The following is a 16469-nucleotide window of genomic DNA, read 5'->3' on the forward strand; positions in this document are numbered from 1 at the left end:
TATCCTGATATTTATGCAAAAGTCTATCAACTTCAGGTTTTTAAGATTCTACCAAAATAAGTGTATTTTTAAGAAATATCTTAGCAAAGTTTAAGGCTCAAATATCATTTTTAAGAAATCATTTTTTATAGTTAGCATAGAATAACGTTGTGTATTGCTTTAGACAATGCAATAAAGTACAAGAGAATATTCTAAGCCACTAATATAAGATAGATATATTAAAACAACATTGCCATCATTAAATCCATAATTATTATAATCATCAAGTAATAAATCATGTCAAATATGTATCCATTCACATCTAGTAGAATCTAAGCAACACAAATATGTTTGACTTTTACTTATGTACCTTAAAAAAGTCAAAGCTATAAACATCTGCAAACCATAAAGAGACATGATAAATTTGACAATCTATAAATAGAGCTCTGTAATGAGAGCTTTTTAACATAAAGGAAAAAGGCATAAGCTTATATGGATGTTTTGGTAGAAATGACTAAAGGTTACATGAGAAATAAGTTAATGGACTGAAGTTTATAGCTCTGTGTATAACTGTCAAATCTTTCTGTAAATTACCTTTCTCTTCTGCTGGCTAGAATGCACAAAATCCAATAAACTGTTAATAAAAATGAAAAGGTCATATGTAAATATCAAAGATCTTGAAAATGAACCAGAAAAGATGATAGTTTGCAGAAAAATATCATTTCATATTCTGTTTCATTGTATTCTAAGTGTGATTTCGGTTGCAAAGTGTGTTTCCAAGAAATAAAAAATAGTAGGAAAAGTTTCTATTAAAAAGAGATTCATTTCCCATCCGAAAAGAGGATTTTGAGCACTAATTGGCTGTTCGTTTCTGCAACTTCAGAAGAATTGCAAACAATTAAACGCTTTTATATTTTCTCTGATTAAGCAAACTCTTAATAGGGCCTCGTGGAATTTATTCCAGAAACACTGAGAGAGCACAATCTGTGGAGGGTGTGTGGATGTGATGGAAGGTTCCTGGCTTAGGGCCTAAGAGGCTCCTCCTCTGTCTGCAGCCAGACACCTCACAATGCAGCATCCGCTGGCCTGGTCTCAAGCTTGCAAAGAATCTGGGCCCTGGGAGAACTGGTGCAACAGAAACTACTCTTCTCTGTTGTAGGGAGCGGCTATAGGGTCAAGCCTGGGACTGACCTGTGGCAGGGCCACAAACAAGTCCCAGCTTGGAGGACAGAGCCCTCCTAGCATAATTAAGCCTGACCTTATAGGCCTCCCTTGTTCCTTCCTAGGTAGCTAATGCGCTGTGGGAGGTGCAGCAAATGCTGCCAAAACAAGGTGAAACTCGCAAGAACATTATAAACATATTGACCACTTCCCTTGTTTTGCTTTGTGTGCTCTGACTATAAAATAAAGCTTTGGCTTGCAGGCTGTGTCACTGTGTCCTCATCCAGTCACGAGTGAACCTACCTAGACCCAACTGCATTCTCATGTCTGTCTTCTTTAATTCTTCACTGCCCCTCCTCAGGTTCACCCCTGGCCGTGCTGGACACGATTCACTCTGTCCTGCTCCATTTATCCATAGATGGCATTGTCTTTGTAAAGCCAATTTAAAAGTTGTAGCTTCATAAATGCATTTAGGCCTCATGGGTTTGAGCCCATGCTGATTTCAAAAACATATATTTTTATTGACTTCAGAGAGGAAGGGAGAGGGAAAGAGAGATGGAAACATCAATGATGAGAGAAAATCATTGATTGGCTGCCTCCTGCATGCCTCCCACTGGGGATACAGTTCACAACCTGGGCATGTGCCCTGACTGGGAATGGAACCTCTGGTTTATAGATTGATGCTCAACCATTGAGCCAGGCCAGCCAGGCAAGCACATGCTGCTTTTGATGAAGCCATGCATGCTGCCTCTTGATCTCCTCAGTCTGTATTTCAAGGGCTTTTGTGGTGCCTGGAAAAAATGATTGGGCAGAAGGGAAAACCATGGTTTAGTCCCTGGAATAGGTCCTTGGAAAAACAAGTGTCTTTCTCTTTTTTAATTGCAAGAAACTGTATGGACTTTAGATAAAAGAACCTAGCAAGCTATACAAACAGAAGCACACTCCTTCACTACAAAATATTTAATTCACAAGTTTGTATCTGATATTAGTATATTAACTAACGATTGAACAACTTCTTGTTCTATCACCTTGTTTAACGTTTAAATGACATTCTATTTAACATCATGTAGCATAACTATGCAAATAAATTACAGCATCATTTACTTGTTCAGACTTGTCCTTTCCTATTAATAAGAAGTTTACAGTTTTCTTTTAATAGTTTTCTCTTAATTCTAATGTCTAAACTGTAAAATTATTATACAGGACCAACATATAAATCAAATTACTTCAAGAAGGAAGTAATAAGTAGCATTGGTTGCTAGTGAAGTCTTTTAGCTCAGGAGGCTATTAATCCTGTATGATTTAGGCTAGGTGTGTACTCAGGTTTCCTTAAGTGTTCTAAATTATCCAGTAAAAGCAATGAATGAATAAGATACATTTATTTAGGCCAATGCATCATGTTTTCCTCAAATGATCCAAATTATTCACCAAAAGCAGGCAATGAATGGATGAATTTATTTCACTGGAAACATATAGCGATAAAGGTACGATTTCCAAATAAATTAATTATGTTCACATTTGATGTCATTTTGCCCCTTTCTTTAACTAAAGTCTGGAAAATATGCTTTAATAACAGCGAGAGAAACCCAGAAAAGATTCAGATATATACCCAAGTGGGATTTTAAATTTCTAGAAAAGTTCCTTTCAGAATACATTATTTAGCATATTTAAATAACATTGGCTTAAGGTCAGATTTAAACTAAAAGCCCTTTCAATTTAAACCTTTCTGATTCCTTGTGATCACTTTTCAATTAGACAATGAAAAACAATTTAGTGGATACTTAGCTTAATTGGTTTGCTTCTACGTTTTGACCTCCAGGGTTCCACTTATGTATTCTATGCAATATGCTTGTACAATTATCTTCCTCTTTAGAATTCACATTTCCCGTGATTTTGTAAAAGCTGTCTGATTCAATCACTGTTAAAAATATCCTTTGCTCCTTTTTCCTTTTAGGAGTATATGCTTGGTTCAAGGCATTGCTTCTAACTTCTGGGATTAAAAGAAAACTGCTAACTTCTTATTAATAGGAAAGGACAAGTCTGAACAAGTAAATGATGCTGTAATTTATTTGCATAGTTATGCTACATGATGTTAAATAGAATGTCATTCAAACATTAAACAAGACGATAGAACAAGAAGTTGTTCAATAATTAGTTAATATTCTAATACAGATACAAACTTGTGAATTGAATATTTTGTAGTGATGGAGTGTGTTTCTGTTTATGTCTGTGTGTTAGAGTATGTATAGCTTGCTAGGTTCTTTTATCTAAAGTCCATACAGTTTCTTTCAATAAACTTCAAAAAATTTTAAGTTTAATATGTCATCAATTTATCCCTAATTGTATGCAGTGCAATAAATTACATGAAGTTGCATGCAACTAGGTATATGAAAAAAAAATCTCAAATATGGTCTAGGTTTAAAAGCAAAGTTAGTTTCATATGAATTCTGGTCTTAATTATATAAAAGCTTTCATGATGAGAAAATAATTTGGTGTTACTAAGAGAAATTTTCTAAGGGTGAAAGGGCAAGGGCTATGCCCTCCATCTTGCCCCGAATCCTCCATTTTTGGGCAGAGCCATGTGCTCAGCAAGGAGCTTCTTCCCGGAAGAAGCCCAAGCCTCTGCTAGCCACACCTAGGATTTCTTTAAACTAACCAACGATAATCAAGGGAAGTGCGCACCATAGATATGACCACATCCTGTGTAACAAGACCCCGACTTGCCCCTGGCCAATCGGCAGGGCCCACAGTCCTCTCTCCTCCCCTTACTCCAACCCCCCTATAAAACCCCTCTTCCCACAGGGCTAGCTCTCTCTCTGTCCCAGCCTCTGCGTCGGCGAGTGTGGGGGGAGCTCAAGCTAGCTTGAATAAAGACTCTCTGCTTTTGCATCGGACTCGGCACTCCCTGGTGGTCTTTTGGGGATCCTGAAATCTGGGCATAACAAGGGTTAAATTTTCTTGCTATGGTTAGATGCAGGACAGTAAGTGGCATCTCATGTTGAAAAACACAATTTTTGAAAACCTGATTATTTATTAAGGCTTTATCTTCTAAGGTCATGCTACCCCATTTACATAAACCTCATTCATTCATACACTCACACATTCTAGCACTGAAAAGGGAAATAAGAGACAATCTCTCTCCTGAAGGATTATGCAGTGATATAAAGGAAAAAAGTTCTCTCTACAGAAGAAAAATAGGTCTACTCTCCAAGACTCATAAGCTATTTTTAAAATGTATTAATACTACGGGAATTTGGGACTGGAACGCACGGTGTTCTCCTGGGCAGGATGGCTTGTCCTGGGCTCTTTGTTGGTCGGAGTGGAAGAATGAAACCACTGACAGAAGATGGCATAGCCAAGGTGGACATTTATTGAGAAAGGAGCACAGACTCCCAGGTGGGGAGGGGGAAGTCCACTGGGTCCCTTTTCCCTACGGTTTATAAAGGCTGCAGATCTTTATGCCTTGGTATCCCCTCTGATTGGTCGCCATCCCCTTCTGATTTGGATACTATAGCAACTCCTGAACTTAAAGGTTGAACCTCACCTGGGACACATGAGGCTCTCCTCCCTCATTGTTCTCCTATTCCCTCTGGGCTTTCTTCCTCCTTCCCTTTATTCTGTAAATGTGTACCTTTTGCTACTCCCAGCTCCCTTGTCTTATGGAAATGTAACTTCTGCTGCTCTCTGCTCCCTCATCTTATGGAAATGTACCCTTTTGCAACTCTGTAGCCCTGTGTGTTTTGTTTTTTGTTTTTCCCATGGACCCCTTAATTTTTAAAATTTCCTAAACCTTCCTATTTCACCCCCTAAAATTCCTATTTTACCTAAAAAACTCATTAAGGCTTAGCATGAAAGCTAGACAGGGTTAATACTTTCTTCCTGTTTCATAGATATGCAGCTAATTCCAATAGGTCTGTATATAATTAATGAAGATTTCAGGAAATATAGCAGTAATTGACTTTCATGGACCAGAGTTTTTCCACCTGCAGAGAGATGTCTAGTGCTATATTCTAAATTTCTTTAAATTTAGGAATGCCTAATCCCCTATACAAAGGAGTTCTCTCTCTCTCTCTCTCTCTCTCTCTCTCTCTCTCTCTCTCTCTCACACACACACACACACACACACCCCACTCCTGGTTCATTTGGTTTTGCTCTTGCTTTCTTGCATTCCCCCATGTTCCCTCCATGGCCATATGGCCATGCGGATCCCATATGCAATGGACTGATGGACTACAACAGGGAACACACACTAAGCTGATCTGAAGCTGTATTGAACTGTGCAGACATGGAATGGGAAATCTGGACACTGGCTTTGATTCTAGCCCTACCGAAGTCTGAGCTGTTGAATGTTTCCTTCCACGTCCTGCGTGGATCAGGGTTCGGGATCTGAAAAGAGGAGCCGCACACAAATGAGAGAAAAATGACACGAGATAATTTTGAAATATTGGGGGACCAGGCGGGCAAGTCCAGAAGGACTTCCACTGATGCTCAGGCTGCTCCAATCTTTTATTTGATCTGGGGTAGCCCTAGGGTAAGGAGGTTTCAATGACACACGGATTAGCTCATCAGCAGACAATTTCCAGAAATAGGCAGAATATCTGATCAACAATAATCAACAAGGATCTACACAAGTATCTAAGGAATTAAGTGAACTAAGGTGGGGATGATGCTTCAGCTACCATTACCTAAATTAACTGGGTGATTTCTAGATTAACTGGGTGGTTCACAGCCCTGACCTTTGCTAGGACTTCAAAGGTTACTAGCTTTTGGGGGTCTCTGTCTATACTCAGCTAGTGAAGACAATAAATGGATTCCGGCACCGAGCTCTATTTCTTCCTTTATGGGACAAAAGGAAATGGGGCCTTGGACACTCAGGGGTGTAGTTCCACAGAAATAAAGCTTCCTAAAACCTCTCATCCTCCTGTGCAAGTTTCAGAAAATTCCTTTTCTCAGGATATCACAAGAAGCCCACTTCCCCTCATAACAGCACTAGTACTCCTAGTCTTTAGCTGCTTTGGTATTGGAAGAATTATCAGCAATTTGGGGAAATATGCATGTTTTATAGATAAAAAATAAACTAACAATGCAAGGCCCATGAGTTTTTTCTTATCCTTTCTCTTAGATTCTTGTGCAACCCAGGTCAAAATACTTCTCTCCATACTTAAGCAGTTCATCCGTATAATGAAACAGGTAGAATCATTCTTACTGAAGCTCTTTGGTCAGAAGATGATAGAAAATTGATGCGAGCATTTCTGAAGGCTTGGTTTAGGATAAATGTGCTTGGATGCTTTAAAACTAACTGCTGACAATACAAAAGAAAGTAGGGTAGAGTGCTTTGATTTTAAAGTTTTTTTTCTTGTTATAGTTTCATTGTAATAAAGTAGCATATGAACTCTCTTGTACTGAAGTAAAAATATTAGACTCATAACACCAGTAGCAGAAATGTACTCCTTCTTTTAGATTTAGATCACTAGCATTACATGCTTTGAAAAGTAGAGGTGGGACAAACACAAACCTGTTGATTAAAAAACACACACATAGAAACTTGTGACAATAAGAAGAGAAGATAAAGCTGCAGTGACAAGCCAAAGTCAAACTGCATCCTACTTACTCATGGCTAATGCCATGTCTGACTATATTTACCAGCACTCCTGAGGCAGAGCAATTGTATGGCAAAGCAAAGATATGAAGGGGGGGAATAGAATGTCTTGTATAGTTCCCCTAAATATTAGAGGAATGCTTATATGCCTTTTCCTAAATCCTCTTTGATATTCTAGAAGCAGAATCTCTTAACCCCAGAAATTACCTGAGGTATTATTTATTTATTTATTTATTTTTTATTATTTAATATATTTTTATTGATTCCAGAGAGGAAAGGAGGAGAGAGAGAGAAACATCAATGATGAGAGAGAATTATTGATTGGCTACCTCCTGCATGCCCCACACTGGGGATCGAGCCCGTAACCCAGGCATGTGCCCAGACCGGGAATTGAACCATGACCTCATGGTTCATAGGTCGATGCTCAACCATTGAGCCACGCTGGCTGGGCACCTGAGGTATCATTTTAGAGATGAAGTCCATGTTGGCATAGCTAGTTATAGTGTGAGAATAATGTCAGTGTTTTCTTTATTGTTTATTCTGTCTTATACCAACTCCTAAAGGCTCAATGACTTGTGATTTGCCTATTGTTCTTCTGGCTCTTCTGTGGGCTAGGATTTCTAGCCACGAAGAAACCTGCAAGGGAGAGCTCCTAACAAAATTCTCCTCTTTTTCATGGCATCCAGAGAAGATGGAATCTTCCTATTATTATTGCTTGCATGGACAAGAGCTTTAGAATTGCAAAGAACATTAGATGTTTTTATTAGCTGAGAGAAAATGAAACAAGTACTGTTTTCTGCATTTCAGTGAATTCAATGGGATGAGTAAAAACTCCTATTTAATTTCTTCACAGTTATTGGTAACTTACCATGCACTTATACTGAACTAGACAAATTGGAAGATGCAACTAGGACTTTGGTGATATGTACTTACTTACATGTATGAGCTAGAGCTGAGCACACAGGGATAAAAGTTGTTGTGAAGTAGCGCTTAAAGCTGATGGAGCAATACAGCAATTATACTGCAGCATGCAGGTTTTGGTAGCTTCGAATTTATCTAGTACTCTAGAAGCATGGACCTATGTAGCAACCAGAAAGACAACCTTAAGAGCATCCTCAAATTACTCTAGGTGAAGGACAATGAGATTCTAAAAAAAATTGCCATATCATGGAGTTATCCTGTTCTCTAATACGTCCCTGAGGAGCCTTTCAAACTATCATCATGGCACTTATAATACACTTTTCTACCTATATATTTCCTTGTTTCCTTAATTGACAGCCAACTGAATTAGGACAGATGATGTGGTGTTAATTTTTGAAGGCCCAAAATATGTTTAATCCTTAATACAGTCAAAATATGTGTGGTGAATGAAGAATACTATTTTCACTCAGATTTTTTTCTATAAATGTTTAGACTATGTTTATGAAGACAACATTTTAATAAGAATTATATCCACATTAATGAATTTTCTTCCAGAAATAATTCTCAAAGCACACTCTTAAACAATTTAATTCTCAATCATATTTTTATGCACTTAAACTTTTTCACTTTGCCCTATCTTTTTTATGGGAACAATGGCTTTAATTGTGCATTCAGAAAAGACAATAATACTATTATTATCTAACTAGAGGCCCGATGCATGAAATTCATGCAAGGGCCTTGGCCCTCACAGCCCTGGCTTTGTCCAGAAGGTCATCTGGAAGGTCGTTCAGCTGTCTGGTCTAATTAGCATATTATGCTTTTATTATTATAGATTATCTACTAATTATATCCCTCTGCCATTCTAGGTTTCCTTGTGAGCTATAACTATGTGCCATTTTTTTCTAGGCCAATTTTTTCAAGAATATTTTATTATTTTTCCAATGGTATCAATTATTATGATTGGCAAAAATCAATGACCACTGACATTTTAACAAAGGTCCATTTTATTTAGGCTCAGAAACAATTATCTATTAAAATAAAATAAGGCTATTTATCTGGCACTTCTCTTTTGAAGTTTGTCTTGATAATACCACTTTTCGATAACTGAAAATATTCCTCATCTCTTTTTGAGAGCCTAGTACCACCATACATCCAGTCCCATAAAAAAGAAAAATAAGCATCAACTTTTCTACTTTTTTTGAACTCTAGCTCCCTTATCTAATCCATCACTAAATTTCTTAGAATTAACCTTTGAAGTATAAGTAAGCCCATCCTTTATAGCTAGCTATAATTTTGCCACATAAACACCCATAATGTTTTGGCAAAATTACTGTAACAATCCACTTCTTGATCTCCTCCTCTCATCCATTCTATCACTTTACACAGTCCTCAGTCGGGTGTTGTTTTTGTTTTTTTGTTTTTCCCAAGAGTTCAATTTGACTATCTTACAACTTAACACACTTCAAAGATTCTAAAATGTCAGTTGATATCAATCATATCTGAAATGCTATATATTATAGAATATGAAGAAAAAAGCCTAAATAAAATGCATTGTTGAGTTTCATGTAGGAATAGTTATTGATAATTCTCACTATTTTTCATAAGGTATTTTTCTGATGACTTAAGATATCATTTTATTGCTGGCTTTCATGTAAATATTAGGGGTGCATATATGTTTGTGAGGGGAACCAAAGTTTTGCCACCCCAAAATATGCCTTTTGGTGTATTAATTTTAAGACTCAGAAAGAACCTTTGATCCTCCCCCCATTATCTGTCTAAAGAATTTAGATTAAAAATATGTTTAGAGCCGAAACCGGTTTGGCTCAGTGGATGGAGCGTCGGCCTGCGGACTGAAGGGTCCCAGGTTCAATTCCGGTCAAGGGCATGTACCTGAGTTGCGGGCACATCCCCAGTAGAAGATGTGCAGGAGGTGGCTGATCGATGTTTCTCTCTCATCGATGTTTCTAACTCTCTCTCTCTCTTCCTCTCTGTAAAAAAATCAATAAAATATATTTTTTAAAAAAATATGTTTAGAGGACGGGAGCAGCATCTTACCATCAGAATATAAACTCAATGTGGCAGACAAGGAGAAATCTAGCAAAGCCTGCTTACTAGACTTCCCTGTGCTCTATTGTTTCCGGGCGACCAAGAAAGAATTTGTTTGCCACATGTTTGCTCTTTCTCATTTTTCTATAAATTACCTGCTTCCCCTGTGAAATCCCAGACCCCTGCCTCCTTCTCCTTAGTCCAGAATGGCCTAGAAGCCTCAACTGCCCAATGCCTCCTTATATTCTCATGGCACCCCTGTATGTACATCCATAATAAATTTTGGATAATTTCTCCTGTTAATCTGTTTCATGCTAACTTGATGATTAGCCCCACTAGAAGGATTTAGAAGATGGGAGGAGGTACTCTTACATCACCTGCCTAAGTGTTGTACTGTAAGAAGAAACAACCTCTCCTGTTCCTCCCTGCTATCTGCTCAGCTCCCACAAAGCAGCAACCATGTGTGAGTGCATCCCCAAACTGCTGGGAGCTCTACTGCCTGAAACCTGGAATCCAGCCCCATGGCCAGATGCCAAGAGACAAGACCATGGGTGGGGGAGGGGAGAGAGGAAGATGACTCTCCAACACCTTCTTCAGTGAGACAGGACCTGGCAAGCAAGTGACCAAGGCAGTATCTGGAACCCAAAGTCATTGATAAGTTTGCCCTGGCACCTACCCCCAGCTATTCCACCATGAGCAGCTCATCACAGACAAGGAAGATCCTTGCAATAACTATGCCCATGGGCACTACACCATTGGCGAGGAGACCATGGACCTGGTCTTGGACTTAATTCAGAACCTGGCTAGCCAGGACACAGGCCTTCAGGGCTTTTTGTTTTTCCACAGCTTTGGTGGCAAAACTGGTTCTGGGTTCACCTCGCTGCTGATGGGATGTCTCTCTGTCGATTATGGCAAGTAGTCAAGCTGGAGTTCTCCATCTACCCAGCCCTGCAACTTTCCACAGCTGTAGCTGAGCTCTACAACTCCATCCTCACCACTCATATCTGGAGCACTCTGAGTGTGCCTTCATGGTTGACAGTGAGGCCATCTGGGATATCTATTGTAGAAATCAAAGTATTGAGTTCCCAACTTATACTAACCTGAATAGGTCGATAAGTCCACTTGTGTCCTCCATCACTGCTTCCCTCAGATTTCATGGAGCCCTGAATGTTGATCTGACCGAATTCCAAATCAGCCTGATGCCCTATCCCTAAATCCACTTCTCTCTGGCCACATATGCCCCTGTCATCTCTGCAGAGAAAGCGTACCAGGAACAACTCTCTATACCAGAGATCAGCAACACATGCTTAGGGTCAGCCAACCAAATGGTGAAATGTGACCCTTGCCATGGTGAATATATGACTTGCTGCATGTTAGACCATGATGATGTGGTTTCCAAAGATGGCCTTGCTGCCATTGCCACCATTAAGACCAAGTGTACCATGTAGTTTGTGGACTGGTGCCCCACTGGCTTCAAAGTTGGCATTAATTACCAGCCTCCCATTGTGGTACCTGGTGGAGACCTGGCCAAAATACAGCAAGCTGTGTTCATGCTGACCAACACCACAGCTATTGCTGAGGCCTGGGCTTACCTGGACCACAAGTTTGTCCTGATGAATGCCAAGCATGCCTTTGTTCACTGGGTGTGGGCATGGAGGACGGAGAGCTTTCTGAGGCCCATGAGGACATGGCTGCCCTTGGGGAGGATTATGAGGGGGGTGGTGTGGATTCTGTTGAAGGAGAGAGTGAGGAAGAAGGAGAGGAATACTAAACTTAAAAGATCACTGAAGTACTGCTTTTACAAGGAAGCTTATTCTGTTTTAAATATTGAAAAGTTGTGGTCTGATCAGTTAGTTTGTATGTAGCAGTGCATACTCTCATGTACAATTCCGGGCCTGCTTTAAAACATGTTCAGACAAAACCTGTCCATTTCTCTGTTGGGTTTAGATAATGTATTCCCGGTCTTAAATAGAAAAATAAGGGGGGGGGGGTTACATTTTGACACCCCATGTTTACATATTAGTCTTCTTCACTAAACTTTGAGTTCAGGCATGACAATTACTATTGTCAACACAAGAATAAGACCTTTATGACCCTTAATATATATCTGTTGTGGAGAGACCAAGATGGCGGCATAGGTAAACACCGCAGACTGCTGCCGCAAACAACCACTTCAAAAATACAACTAAAAGACGGAACGGACATCACCCAGAACCGCAGGAAGGCTGGCTGAGGAGAGACTCTTCAACTAGAAGGAAAAATAACAGCACACCGAGGCTCAGAGGAGGCGCAGTGTGGAAAAAACTCAGGTGCGGAGGTGCGCGCGCAAAGCGGGCTGGTGGCTGAGAGCGCGGTTGTCGTTTTCGGTCAGGGGGGAGTCTCAGACTCTGAGCTCCAGATACGGGCGAATCGCTGGGGACTCGGACCCAAACGGGAGAAGCGGGAGTGTCTGGCATCAGTTGGAAGGCAGCTTTCCCTCCGAGGTTTGCAGCGGTTCCGGGGGTTCTGAGAAGCAGAGCCTCTGGGAACGGGACTGAGAGGGGCCATAACCGCTCCCTCCGCCCGCCCGCCCTGTTGAGCCCGCCCCGCCCAAGCCCTGCGCAGAGCCATTTGCCAGATCGCCTCAGGCAAAGGCTAGATTAGCACCTCCCCAGAGGACAGAAGTTTTCCGCGGCAGACACAGCTGATTCACACAGCCAGTCGGCCTGGTGGTCAAATCCCTCTAGTATTAACTACAACAATCAAGGCTCAACTAGAACAAGACTGCGCACAAAGACCACTAGGGGGTGCACCAAGAAAGCATAAAAAATGCGGAGACAAAAAAACATGACAGAAATGGAGGATATAGAGCTAAAAAACGCAATTTTGAGGGCTTGCAATAAACTTCTGGAGAGCCTCACGAAAACTAATGAGACCCTCGATGCTATGATAAAGAAACTAGAAATTAAGCATACACGCTCTGAAATAAAGAATATTACACCCAATAGCAGACCAGAGGAGCGCAAGAATCAAGCCAAAGATTTGAAATGCGAAGAAGCAAAAAACACCCAACCGGAAAAGCAAAATGAAAAAAGAATCCGAAAATACGAAGATAGTGTAAGGAGCCTCTGGGACAGCTTCAAGCGTACCAACATCAGAATAATAGGGGTGCCAGAAGATGAGAGACAGCAAGATATTGAAAACCTATTTGAAGAAATAATGGCAGAAAACTTCCCCCACCTGGTGAAAGAAATGGACTTACAGGTCCAAGAAGCGCAGAGAACCCCAAACAAAAGGAATCCAAAGAGGACCACACCAAGACACATCATAATTAAAATGCCAAGAGCAAAAGACAAAGAGAGAATCTTAAAAGCAGCAAGAGAAAGAGACTCAATTACCTACAAGGGAATACCCATACGACTGTCAGCTGATTTCTCAACAGAAACTTTGCAGGCCAGAAGGGAATGGCAAGAAATATTCAAAGTGATGAATACCAAGAACCTACAACCAAGATTACTTTATCCAGCAAAGCTATCATTCAGAATTGAAGGTCAGATAAAGAGCTTCACAGATAAGGAAAAGCTAAAGGAGTTCATCACCACTAAACCAGTATTATACGAAATGCTGAAAGGTATCCTTTAAGAAGAGGAAGAAGAAAAAGGTAAAGATACAAATTGTGAACAACAAACATGCATCTATCAACAAGTGAATCTAAGAATCAAGTGAATAAATAATCTGATGTACAGAATGAACTGGTGATTATAATGAATCAGGGACATAGAAAGGGAATGGACTGACTATTCTTGGGGGGGAAAGGGGAATGGGAGATGCGGGAAGAAACTGGACAAAAATCGTGCACCTATGGATGAGGACAGTGGGTGGGGAGTGAGGGCGGAGGGTGGGGCGGGAACTGGGAGGAGGGGAGTTATGGGGGAAAAAAAAAAGAGGAACAAATGTTTGTCAGGCATTTCTCCTGTCAGCTGTACCAACTTCAACATATGATTAGCTATTATGGATTCTTCTTCTGTGACTATACATAACCACTGTTATTGCCTTCATATTCCCTTAATAGTCATTTAACATTTTTAGAAACTGTGCTTACATCACTTCTAATTATTAATCTTGGTAATTAGTATATCTAATATTTTTCCCCCTAAAAGTCTGGCTATACGGTAGGCTTATCAAATGTATAGGTCTCCACAAAGAACTGGTTCTTAGTTTTAGTTTACTGCTAACGGTTTTTTTCTTTATCACTGAAGTTTAATTAAAATGTATATTATTGATTTATTCATAGATTCACATGTAGTTCTTACAAAAAATATAGAGGTCCCATGTACAGTTTTTTCACCTCTTCTCAATCCCCCAAGTGATAGCAGTCAACTTGGCATCTGCCTGTGGAGGACCAAGAACATTTATTTCTCCATTAGGCACGCATTGTGGTAGGGTCACCCACTACTGTGTTCCCCAGCAGCCCCGTGTCTGGCAGTAGGAGGGGTGTATCAGGCTTATGAAGACAAAAGGCTTCCAGAACCAGACTATTTGTTGTTGGATTTCCCCTCTTCCTCTGGGTGATGAAGAACACTTACCAGGTTGGGTACCTATTATCATGGGATAACTCTTTTGGGGCCCCACAGCTATAGCATTGTTTGTGGGAAGGGAAGGAATGAGTCCACTTGGGTGGCCTTCTGTTTATAGAATGGGAGTTGGGAAACAATGGATCAGGATCCTTTGCTAGTTGATACAGAGACTTAACACTCCCTAGCCTTGTGTGTTCTTTTGGTCATATGGGGTTTAGTGGGCAGTATTACTGAAGCTGTGTCTATTGGATTGGGTTCCCTAGAAACAGACTCTGAAATAAAGATTTTCACACAGATGTTTTGCTGAGGAGGGCACAAGAGATATACTTGTAAGAAAGAAAAGACACATTGGACAGAGGCTATCCATTAATATGCAGCTGAGGCCTCAGCCAAACACAACAGGAAGTTCTGGAGCTGTGATATTCCTTCAAAGTTCATGGGCCTGATTCTGTACCTTTGCCATTCAGATATTGACCACATGTTCCCTGTTGGGGTAAAGAGGGATGGGTTGCAATCTTGGGGTAGGCTCTGTGAGGATGAGGGCAAGACCTAGTGCAGCTAATATGTCCTTTGTCTAGGGCAGTGGTCAGCAAACTCATTAGTCAACAGAGCCAAATATCAACCGTACAACGATTGACATTTCTTTTGAGAGCCAAATTTTTTAAACTTAAACTATATAGGTAGGTACATTGTTATTAACTTAATTAGGGTACTCCTAAGGCTTAGGAAGAGCCACACTCAAGGGGCCAAAGAGCCGCATGTGGCTCGAGAGCCGCAGTTTGCCGACCACGGCCTTAGGGCAATGGTTTTCAAACTCTGTCCCCATTATTAACTTATTAGGGTACTCCTAAGGCTTAGGAAGAGCCACACTCAAGGGGCCAAAGAGCCGCATGTGGCTCGCGAGCCGCAGTTTGCCGACCACGGGTCTAGGAGATAGATGTGTCAATCCTGCTGAGACTATTGTCCAGCTTTACTGGAACATAATTGACACATAAAATTGTAAAGTTAAACTTAATTTTGTAGCTTTTTATGTCCTTGAAACTGAAGTGAGTCTCCTATAGGCAGCATATATTAGGGCTTGCTTTTTGTTTCAGTCACATGTGTGGCTCAATTATTACATACTATGACTATAGTTATTTATAAAAGATCATTCTTGCTTACTAGTATTTCAAAGAATGAATAGTAGAGTTTTCTAAGGGAGAAGGCATTCTCAGACTGGGAGAGATGCAAATTTTGTGAAATAATCAATAAGCCTCTGGGGCTCATGTTAAGTTTGAGATGCAAGCTGCACATCTAAGAGAAGATATCAAGTGGGCATTTGATTATGTATATCTGGAATTTTGTAGAAAATTCAACCAGTGTTGACAATTCCAAATAGAATTAAAGAACACAGTTGTTTTTTTTTAATCCAAGAGCCTTCTTGTATACTTGCTAGAGAACATGCAGATACAGTAATGAGAGGCAACCCACTGTGCATCCAAGTCAGGAGACAAGGAGTTGCTAACAAAAAAGAAAGAAAAGGAGCTGTTAGTGAAGTAGAAAAACAAAACAACAATAAAAAAAACAACCATGAAGTATAGGATAAAAGAAGGCAAAAAAAATAGAAAGTTAGCTATTAATTTTCTCAAATGTATATGCTTAAAAATTTTGTAAAGATAACTGATCATTGGTTTTAGAAAGCTAGAAATAAAGGATACCATTAAAAAGAAAAAAAACTAAATGGAATTGTAGGGAGAATTAGTAGAAAATTGTCATTGAGACAAGAGAAGACATTATTTAGAAACAATGAGACACAGAAAAGAATCAGCCCAAACCCAAGGCCCTGAAATATAGAAGTGCAAGGGAAAAGAAAATACAGTGTTCACATAAAATGGCTTCAAGGAAATCAGTCATTAGAAGACTGCTAGCAGTGAAGTTACAATAAGAAGAAAAGATAGCAGGAACATATAAAAATTGAATATATGGAAAAATTTGTTGATAAATAAGGGATTTTTAAAGAGGAAAGTGTGAGAATTTGTATCAGATAATTGGCTATACAGGATAGTGTGCTAAGGAGGGTTTGGGTTCTGTCTATTGTAACTAAGGCACAGACATATGAATCATTATTGTGTTCCACGGAAAAATATGCAATGTATAAGGAACAGATTCTAGGGAATTAACAAATAAAAATTTAAGTTATAGATAAAGATTGCAGAATTTTATTTGAA

At 39.8% G+C, this 16469-nt stretch overlaps 1 pseudogene; it reads left to right on the plus strand.

Annotated features, from left to right (window-relative positions):
- Positions 1-2550: 2550 nt before the first annotated feature.
- LOC102248935 lies at positions 2551-11477 on the plus strand (annotated as a pseudogene).
- Positions 11478-16469: the final 4992 nt, after the last annotated feature.

The sequence above is a fragment of the Myotis brandtii genome, unplaced genomic scaffold (genome assembly GCF_000412655.1).
Source record: "Myotis brandtii unplaced genomic scaffold, ASM41265v1 scaffold238, whole genome shotgun sequence".
Taxonomy (NCBI): Eukaryota; Metazoa; Chordata; class Mammalia; order Chiroptera; family Vespertilionidae; genus Myotis; species Myotis brandtii.